General features: G+C 40.5%; 1 protein-coding gene across 5 annotated transcripts in view; it reads right to left on the bottom strand.

Moving 5' to 3' along the window:
• MPP7 (MAGUK p55 scaffold protein 7) overlaps positions 1-10,208 on the bottom strand; it is a 238,470-nt gene that overhangs the window by 191,883 nt on the left and 36,379 nt on the right. The gene's annotated exons all lie outside the window — the stretch shown is intronic.

Here is a 10,208-nt window from a genome sequence, read left to right as displayed (position 1 = left end):
GGGGTGTTTATTAAAGCTTTATGAAAACTATCGATGTTTCCTTAGTATCCTTAAAGTTATGTCCCTGCTTTAAAAAGTTTCTCTGTAGGAAAGAGGTGGTATTGATACCATGTTTTAAAATTCTCTAAAATGAGACATCGTAGCTGCTTTCCACTTTTAAACTATTAAGCCACTCAACTTGCCTGTTATTGGAAATACCTTTAAAGACTGTGATGTGGTCATCTGGAAAGCCCCTTTGGGGAAACATCACAGTCCCAGTGTCACTGCCATACAGCTTCACTAGAGTTGTAACCACAGCTGAAAGGAGCCTATTACTTTTTAGTTCTTCCAGATACCATTTAGAACTTTAAAGGTGGTGAGTAAAAACTTAAGCAGCTTTTCCATTATCTTAGGTTGCAGGAAACTTTGTAGATGAGGTTTAACACATTGTGTAACCCTAAATTAACATTAATCACTATGCTAATGAGTATGTAAACCATTCTTTTGCATCCATGCATTTTGTATCTCCCTCCATTCATTAAAAGCATAACAGCCAAAAAAAAAAAAAAGAAACAGGTAGAACTTGAACCCAAATAAAGTTCCATGTCTTTTCTAAGAAAAAAAAAAAAAAAAAAGAATTCCCAGTGTCTTAGAATAGTGTTTGCCAGTATACAATAATAGGTGGCTCCCTAATGTTTGTTGAACGAAAGAATCAATGAGTCAACAGTGGGTCCACTGTTGGATCCTGCTACGATGGATATTTAGTACAGTGGATTTCTGCTACGATTATATTTTGGTTTTGCTTTCTATTTTTAGTCTATTTTATTTTTTATTGGAGTATAGCTGATTTACAATGTTGTGTTAGTTTCAGGTACAGCAAAGTGACTCAGTTATTCGCTCTTTTTTTATATTCTTTTCCTTCTTGGCCATTACAGAATATGGAGTAGAGTTCTCTGTGCTATACAGCAGGTCCTTATTAGTTATCTATTTTATAGATAGCAGGGTGGGTATCATATGCCTCTGCCCACCCCCTTCCTAGTTTTCCTGCCCACAGGAGGGAGAGTTGCTAGTCCCACTCATCATGATGTGGAAATTATTCGACCAGAGTCGGCAAATTTCCTATCTTCAAATGTCAGCATTTATGCCCAGTGTCCACTGGCACTTCCGGCTCCCCACTCTACACCACCCCGAGGCAAGCAGCGTGCGCAGGTGCCAGGGGCCTGCCTGGTGTGTGTGCACGGTCTGCCTCATGGGCAGGTCAGATGATGCTTGCACTAGTGCACACCTGCCTTCTCACCATCCAAGGGCCTGGCCCTTCTTCCACCTCGAGGGGAAGGCTGGCCCCCTCCTCTGCAGTGACCTCTCTCTCCTCCCTGGGAGAAGCAGCCTGGGCCATGGCCTCAGCCAAGAACACTGGCCTCTTCAACCACTGAGCATGCTTGACATTTTTTCTGATAAGAAAAAAAAAACTTTTGAAAGTTTAAAATGTTAAGTGTTCACCATATATCCATCTCCCAGTGTCTCAAAAGGAAAAGTGGAAAATGCCAGGGAAGCACAAACTAACCATTAAACCAAGCCTTTGTGCCCTCATGCCACCTCTTACAGGATATAACAGAACCTGTCATCTTTACCCTCAAATCCTAAACTTTCCAGATTTTATCTCCCTGGACATCTCTCCCATGAAGTCGTTCTGGAGAGATGCTTGCTGATGTACTGAGAATGTCCAATAAAGACATTTGCAACTTACTCTCAAATACTCCAGGAGAGAGAAAGAGGGGAAGGGAAAGGAGAGAGAGAAGAATGAGGATCACAGAAGACAGACATGTGGTATTCACTGTACTGCTCTTTCTACCTCCCTGTATGCTTGAAGTTTTGTGATGAAGTTTCTCTACAAACAAACCAAGTATATTACCCAGCTCCTCAGAACTCTGTCTGTCTCTCTCTCGTTCTCTTTCTCTCTCTCTCTCTGGGACCCTACTTAGTAAATGCCTGACTCTCCAGCTGCTCTGTCCCCACCTCCAACCCTCCTGCCCACTGCTGCCAGCATCCCCTAAGATATTAAATAATCTGGTTACTGCTGGAAAAAAAAAAAAAAAACTATCCAATGACTCAACAGCACGTTCATGATAAAGTTTAAATTCCAAAAAGGATACCAGCCCTCTGTTCTTACCAGTTTCTTTCATTGCAAAGCACCACATGGACTCACTCTAATTTTCTGCACACCCCATTATTTCCTGCCTCTATAAACTTGCTCACTCTAGATCTTCTGCCCACATCAAGCTATGGGTTTAATATATACAATGGAATATTACTCAGCCATTACAAAGAATGAAATAATGCCATTTGTAGCAACACAGACATAGAGATTGTCATACTGAGTGAAGTCAGAGAAAGAGGAATATCGTGACACCCCTTCTATGTGGAATCTAAAAAGAAATGATACAAATGAACTTATTTACAAAACAGAAACAGACTCACAGACTTAGAGCAAAAACTTACGGCTGCCATTGGTGAAGAACGGTGAGAAGGGATAGGTAGCGAGTTTGAGACGGACATGTATACTCTGCTATACTTATAATGGATAACCAACAAGGACCTACTGTACATCACAGGGAACTCTGCTCAATGTTATGTGGCAGCCTGGATGGGAGGGGAGTTTGGGGGAGAATGGATGCATGTGTACGTATAGCTGAGTCCCTTTTCTGTTCACCTGAAACTATCACAAAATTGTTAATTGGCTATGCTCCAATATAAAACAAAAAGTTTAAACAATAAATTTTTTAAAACGCTCCTCACAGTCAAAAAAATATGGGTTTAATCAACTATCCATCATCACACTGCCTAATAATGACCAGTAACAAAAATCACCACACAAGGGACAAGAAAGTCTGAAGTGCACATTTATTCGTTTTCTTAATCAAACCTGCACATGACCATTCAGCAATTCCTTTCAAATTCAGCAGAGGGTGCCATAATTTCACTTTTTAAAAGGAGAATTTAAGTCATATTAACAAAAGCAGCTTTCACAACTTCAGCTCTGTAGCAAACCCTAAAAATTATATTTCTGATAAATTAGAAATTTGAAAATGAAAATAAACATCCAATATTTCTGTAATGTGAACGAATGCCTTTTTTTCCCTATTTAAGAAAGAAACCACATGATGATACACCAAAATTCTAAAGGTGTCTACACCCTCTGAACCAACAACTTGACTTATTTGTAGGAATTTATCTAAGAAAATGAACAAGTAGGCAACAATGGATCAATCAATTTACACTGAAGTACACTGGGGGAAAGGTCCACGTTTGCAAGGACAGTATCATCACTGCAGTTATGGCTCCACTCGCAGCATCACCGTGGACCAGACGCTTAACACACAGTGTCCTGACTCCAGTGTATTTGCACCAACACATGGGGCCCCTGCTCCCTTCTACCTCTTCATTCAAACCTTGGCAGTTTCTTTTGCTTTGGGTCTTCTGGTCTATAGATTCCTAAACCAGTTAGTTCCTAATCCATTCTCACTTCTGGTTTTGCAATTCCAGAATTTTTCCAACAGTTACACACAGCAAACCAAGCAATCGTGTCCACTCAACTGAGACATCACTTCCCAGTTGCTAAAAAGAGAGACCTGCGCTATGTCCAATCCTATGTCTGGGCTGTCTTCAACTGCACTGTGATCTCTTTGGATGAAGAAACTGTGACAATGTCTCCGAAAGATTCTTTTTACTCTGCCCTCAACCACTTGAGAGGGACTTCCCTGTGACTCGGACGGTAAAGCATCTGCCTACAATGCAGGAGACCCAGGTTCGATCCCTGGATTGGGAAGATTCTCTGCAGAAGGAAATGGCAACCCACTCTAGCACTCTTGCCTGGAAAATCCCATGGACGGAGGAGCCTGTTGGGCTACAGTCCATGGGGTCGCAAAGAGTTGGACACGACTGAGTACTTCAACCACTTGAGAACATTTCTAAAACCATTAATTTCACAAAGGAGCCAAGATTTCTAACAGAAAAGTCAGAGGTATACAGATTCTGAAAATCTTGCTAAACTTGTCTGGCAGTTCAAGGGCTGTCTTTCTTGCTTGTCTTGTGCTTCAAGGGTTGTGTTTCTTCGCCCTAACCTCTGAGGATTAAATTGCTATAGACAGGAAAGAGGGGAAAAAACAGGCCCAATAAAATAAAAAGTGACCATCTGGAAAGGAGGAGAAGGGGACGACAGAGGATGAGATGGTTGGATGGCATCACCAACTTAATGGACAAGAGTTTGAGCAAGCTCTGGGCGTTGGTGATGGACAGGGAAGCCTTTCGTACTGGAGTCTATAAGGTCACAAAGAGTCAGACACAACTGAGCAACTGAACTGCGCTGGAAAGCAATGACATTGTTGTAACAGATGTCTCAGGGAGGGAGGGATTACCTAAAAGCATTGGGCATATGTCCTTCAATACTAATTTTGCAAAGCTATTCCCAGGTGGCGCTAGTGGTAAAGAACCTGACTGCCAACGCAGGAGATGGAAGAGATGTGGGTTCAGTCCCTGGGTCAGGAAGATCCCGTGGAGGAGGGCAGGGCAACCCATTCCACTATCCTTATCTGGAGAACCCCATGGACAGAGGAGCCTGGCAGGCTACAGTCCATAGGGTGGCGCAGACTCAGACAAAGTCACTTAGCACTCATGCACAGCAACACAACTAACAAATACATCAGTGCTGAACTATCCTGAGTGAATGTCTGATCTTATCCTTTTAAATACTAAGGATTCCTAGATTATAGCTGAACTAGCAAATAAAAAATGAGACTAGAGATAATTATTTAAAACCTATTCAATGGAATTATCCTGGGTGGAGATAATGTGTATTATGCAAAGAACCATGAAAAAGATTTATCTCAGAGTGAAATCTAGGGCAGAATGCACCTGACTGAGTCATTCTGCTGCCTCTTCTTTAGCTGGCTCTCCAGCCACAAGCACAGGAATGGCCAAGGAAAAGCAAGGTCAAGCTTACTGTCTTACGCATCGACGGTGCGTTTAGGCTGGGGACCCATGTCCCACCCCAGCACACGCAATCAGCCCAGGGAGACCTCAGGGAGCCAGCCCGTGGTGTGTGTACACAGGGGAGCCTGTACAAAAGTCAGGGGTCCACACTCAAAGCCTCCACAAATCACTATGTACCGCAGGTTTGAAAACTAATGAATAAGGGTGGGAGACCCAGGGTGGGGTCGGGGGGAGAGGGGAGGATTCCAGCAGGAATCTGCAACCAAACAACAAACATGAACTTGTTGCAACATGGAAACTGGAGAATCTTGAATTTTTAGCACTCGCCCCTTTTATCTGCACATTATGGGGCTCATTCAAACTCAGTGCAAAGAGATTTGGGGGAAAAAAATGTGTAGGAAAGACATAGGAACTCATTTTTTCTTAATTCTACAAATATATCGTTGAAATGCTTGTTCCTGGTGGATTTTAACCAGCTAACAAAATTCTGATCCCAGAGCATCCCAACCCAGAGAGAGAATACCAGCATGCTGTCATATCTGTGGGTTAAACAACCAGAAACATTTCTGGGCATAAAACTAAGATGTATCCCAGAAAGTCTGTAGAGAAGCACTGGAAGGAGGAGAGGAGAGGGAATAGACAGTAACAGGACACTCCTGCCCAGGAATGTCACCTCTTTCAGGATGAGTGAAATGTCACTCTGTACAAATTTGGCACTGATAGAAGACCCCAGCCATCAGAATTGAGCCTGACCAAGGTCCATGGGTATGAGGACTGGGAACAGTGTGGGGAAGAGGGAGCGAATGAATGACAACATCTGGACAGGGGACAAGAGGGCAGGGGTGGCTCCGGGGCAGGAGGCGGCGGCAAGGGCCCGGGGGGCGGTGGGCAGCTGAAGATGAACCGGGAAGAGACACAGACAATTCAAGGACACCCGCAACTTCTACAGACCTCTGCAGATGCTGCAGCCAGACCACAGGACTGTGGTCCTCCAGACAATTTCTACAACTAACATGCCCACAGCATCCTGAGTTCTAAGTTACCTTTTAAAGAACAGCCTACTAATTCTTAGGATTCTAAGAACTTATTCAACCAGTCCGTCCTAAAGGCAATCAGTCCTGAATATTCATTGGAAGGACTGATGCTGAAGCTGAAACTCCAATACCCTGGCCACCTGACGCGAAGAACTGACTCACTGAAAAAGACCCTAATGCTGGGAAGGATTGAAGGCAGGAGGAGAAGGGGATGACAGAGGATGAGATGGTTGGATGGCTTCACTGACTCAATGGACATGTGTTTGAGTAAACTCAGGAAGTTGGTGATGGACAAGGAGGCCTGCCTCCAGTATTCATGCCTGGAAAATCCCATGGACTGAGGAGCCTGGTGGGCTACAGTTCATGGGGTCGCAAACAGTCGGACACAACTGAGTGACTGAACTGAACTGAAGTACTTATTCAATTCTTATATAATTAAAAACAGAAGGTTTAACACTACGGCCATCTTTCGAAACTTCACAATTCCATCATCAGTTTCAAGGGCTATTTAATCAATCTTTTTATTTAATACATTTATGTTTAAGTATCTGATTTTCCTCTCCAAGAAATCAAAGATTTCTTAAGAAATATAAATTCTATTCCACAATGCCTGGCACAGAGAAACTCATTAAATGTATGCTGATGGCTAAGACTCCATGCTTCCAATGTAGGGGACCCAAGTTTGATCCCTGGTCAGGGAACTAGATCCCTCATGGCACAACAAAGGTCAAAGATCCTGATTGCTGTAACTAAGACCTAGCACAGCCAAATAAATAAATGTTTTTTTTAATATATGCTGAGTGAATAAATGAGCAAGTACACACATGCCCGAAGGTTACCGGGCGACCACACCTGGTTAAGGTGAGGACTGGAGGTTTTCCGAGGCATGTCAGCCTGACCAACTGCAAGGATACAGATTGTTCTCAAGAAACTGTATACATTTCAAAATGTTCCACAATCCCGTAGAAGGTTCTAGGCTCCACAGATGGACTATAGCCCAAAAATACCCACAGTAGATTAAGAACTAAGTGACTCCCCTAGAAGTCACCTCCATAATGTTAAAAAAAAGTGAAGTCAGTGAAGTCACTCAGTTGTGTCCGACTCTTTACGACCCCATGGACTGTGTAGCCCACCAGCCTCCTCGGTCCATGGGATTTTCCAGGCACGAATACTGGAGTGTGTTGCCATTTCCTTCTCCAGGGGATCTTCCCAACCCAGGGATCGAACCCCAGTCTCCTGCACTGTAGGCAGACACTTTACCATCTGAGCCACCAGGGATGAAAAAGCAGCAAATTCAGTTCAATGTTTCATGTCATGGCACAGGTTGGAAATATTGTTCTGGGGCCCGGATGTCTGCTTTTGGGGAAACAGATCAACTATGCTCTCCTTATATCCTATAATTATGATCAGAAAACTGAAATACAAAGTATTAGGGAAGATATTACATAAAGAATTCATACAAAACACCCAAAGAAAATCTGCTCAGATTTTTTAATAAGCTTGTTTCTGTAAACAAACTTTCTTATACTGGGTTCTGAGCTCGTTGATGAAGCACAGATAAGCTCTTTATATTTCAGATACAGCCTCAACAACAATAAACTTTGCTCACACAAGGTAATACATTTAAAATCAAATCCACAAAGTGAGAACCATCTACACACAGAAAAACTAATTCTTCCTATACTCAAACTCTTGACAAAACCTTTCTTTGGGTCTACTGACACTGAAGTATGAAACAGTGAAATTGGCATACTGATTCCATTTCTTTGCATAAAGACAAGAAAAGGGGATGGGGAAAGATTGAGGGCCAGAAGTAAACTTTAAGACAGCTAGGATGTTGTTAGATTCACTATTTTTAACAATATCACTTAATAAAGAATTCAGATTTATAGCAAACTTTTATATAAAAGCTTCTCTGTGGATAAAAATAATAACTTGAAACAAAGTTTTTTTCAAAACAACTTTATATTTTTGATCAATGCCACTATACTATCAGTGAACAAACTTGTGAATGTTTCTACAGCATCTTATATGCTTTGACTTGTTCACTGATCATTAAGAATATTTCAAGTCCCGCAGTGTGCTGGTAGTATGTACAAATGATGTTCTTCCAACTGTGTGTCTCCAAGAGTTCTATGGAGTTCTATTAGTAAATCTTCGTTCATAACTTGTGTTGATTTATCTTGAAATTTCTTGTGATTTCATACTCTTCTACATAAATGTTGTTTCCATAAGTCTACTAAAAATATTACCCAGAAGTAAAATGTTTTTTAAATTTTCTTTTCTTCACTAGTTTCTGACAGAGTATTCAAAGTTTCCTTGACAGGCAGCAAATTAAGCAATTCAGAGTTCTATAAAAATAGTGGATTTCAGTCTTAGTAACGAATTGTGTAACTAGCTTCATAATTCAACCTAAAGGTTATACTGAGCTCAAAAAAGAATTCTGCTTATTTTGCCTTTCCAAACGTTTGAAAAATTACTAGTCTAGGACACATAGGATGAATGCTGTGTTTTAAGATACCAGAGCAAAAAAAAAAAAAAGATACCAGAGCAGTCTGCTTAGTACCACTGCTTCATGCAATAACCTTCCATGCAAAGAGGTGTTTAGGTTGAGAAAGAGAAGGATTACCAAGGTATGTATGCAAGGTCAAATGTGAGATGATCTTTTATTACGTTTTTTAATTAATGTCAAAGTCTTAGCCTTCTATACTTATCTTGTTTATTATTTCAGGCGTAACTTCAAAAGTTTTTCATGAGGATGGGAAAACAAATATCCTAATATAAATCATTTATAATATGAGGACTTTAAGGGATTTTCAGTATTTACAGTTTCCAAATGTCAATTTTTCAAAATATTTCTAGCTTATCTAAGAATTTTAAAATAGTCTCACAGTAAGCAAAATACAAAGAGATAAAATTTTCATTTATTAAAATTCTCAGAAAGTAGTAAACTATACAATTACATTCATATATAATCAAGACAGAGAAAATTACTTTCATAAAGCTTGAAAGCTAAAGGTCCCTTTAATGAAATTCAATTAGGTTCAATTATCTGTTTTGAGAAATAAACATTTCTTTTAAAAAAAAAAGTCATAAAATTCCATCAAAATTAGTCTTTGGCTAATTGTCAATTTCAAAAGTCAAGCACAAATAAACGTAACAATTATAAAAACTAACAAAGAACAGTTTATGCTCTACCTAACAATTAATTCCAAACAACGATAATAAGAAAAAAAACTAGAAAACATGGATAAACATTTTTTTAATCTATCTGAAGGCTAAAAAGAAAACAAACACACCTTGCAAAGTGGGAAGTCCCACTTTGGCCAAGATCCTGGAGAAAAGGGATCTTGAGATGTACCCTTAAAGAGTACATAAACTGAGATGCACACAACACTGCTTTCTCCCAATTCGTAAGAAGTGCAGATAAAGAGGTTAAGAAGATAAGGAGAAGGCAATTGTTTAAAAAAGAAAAAAAAAAGAATTAGGACTTCCTTGGCAGTCCAATGGTTAAGACTCTGCACTTTCAATTCAGAGGTGCAGGTTTGATCCCTGGTTGGGACTAAGATCCCACAGGTTGCACAGTGGGGGCTTAAAAAATAAGCTAAAAAAAATTTTTTTAACTATTAAAAAAAAACACACACAGATTTAAAAGGAGCCTCAGTCAGTGTGACTGGACTGGGAAGACAAAAATTGTAACTTCAAGAACTAGTAGGGCAACTAGAACTTGAGGGGCCAGAATTCCAGTGAGAAGAAAAGCACAAAGAAATAAATCAAGCAGTCTGAGCTGCCTTTCTTCTCAAAGCACTCACTGGTTCATTAGCAAACCAAGCCACAGGGATGAGAAGTTAATAGAATTCAGGAACTGAGAAGCTGAGCAGAGACAGTCTATCTCATCTGACAAAAACTGGAGTTTGGAGCCCCACCAGGCAGAGGAGAATTACTAAATCCCACCAGCTCTCTTCAATAAAATTAGAGATATCAAGGGAACATTTCATGCAAAGATGGGCTCGAAAAAAGGACAGAAATGGTATGGACCTAACAGAAGCAGAAGATATTAAGAAGAGGTGGCAAGAATACATGGAAGAACTGTACAAAAAAGATCTTCACAACCCAGATAGTCATGATGATGTCATCACTAATCTAGAACCAGACATCTTGGAATGTGAAGTCAAGTGGGCCTTAGAAAGCATCACTACGAACAAA

This window comes from Ovis aries, chromosome 13 (assembly GCF_016772045.2).
Source record: "Ovis aries strain OAR_USU_Benz2616 breed Rambouillet chromosome 13, ARS-UI_Ramb_v3.0, whole genome shotgun sequence".
Classification (NCBI taxonomy): Eukaryota; Metazoa; Chordata; class Mammalia; order Artiodactyla; family Bovidae; genus Ovis; species Ovis aries.
The sequence above is the reverse complement of the archived record's forward strand: the minus strand, read 5'-3'. Positions and strand labels throughout refer to the sequence as shown.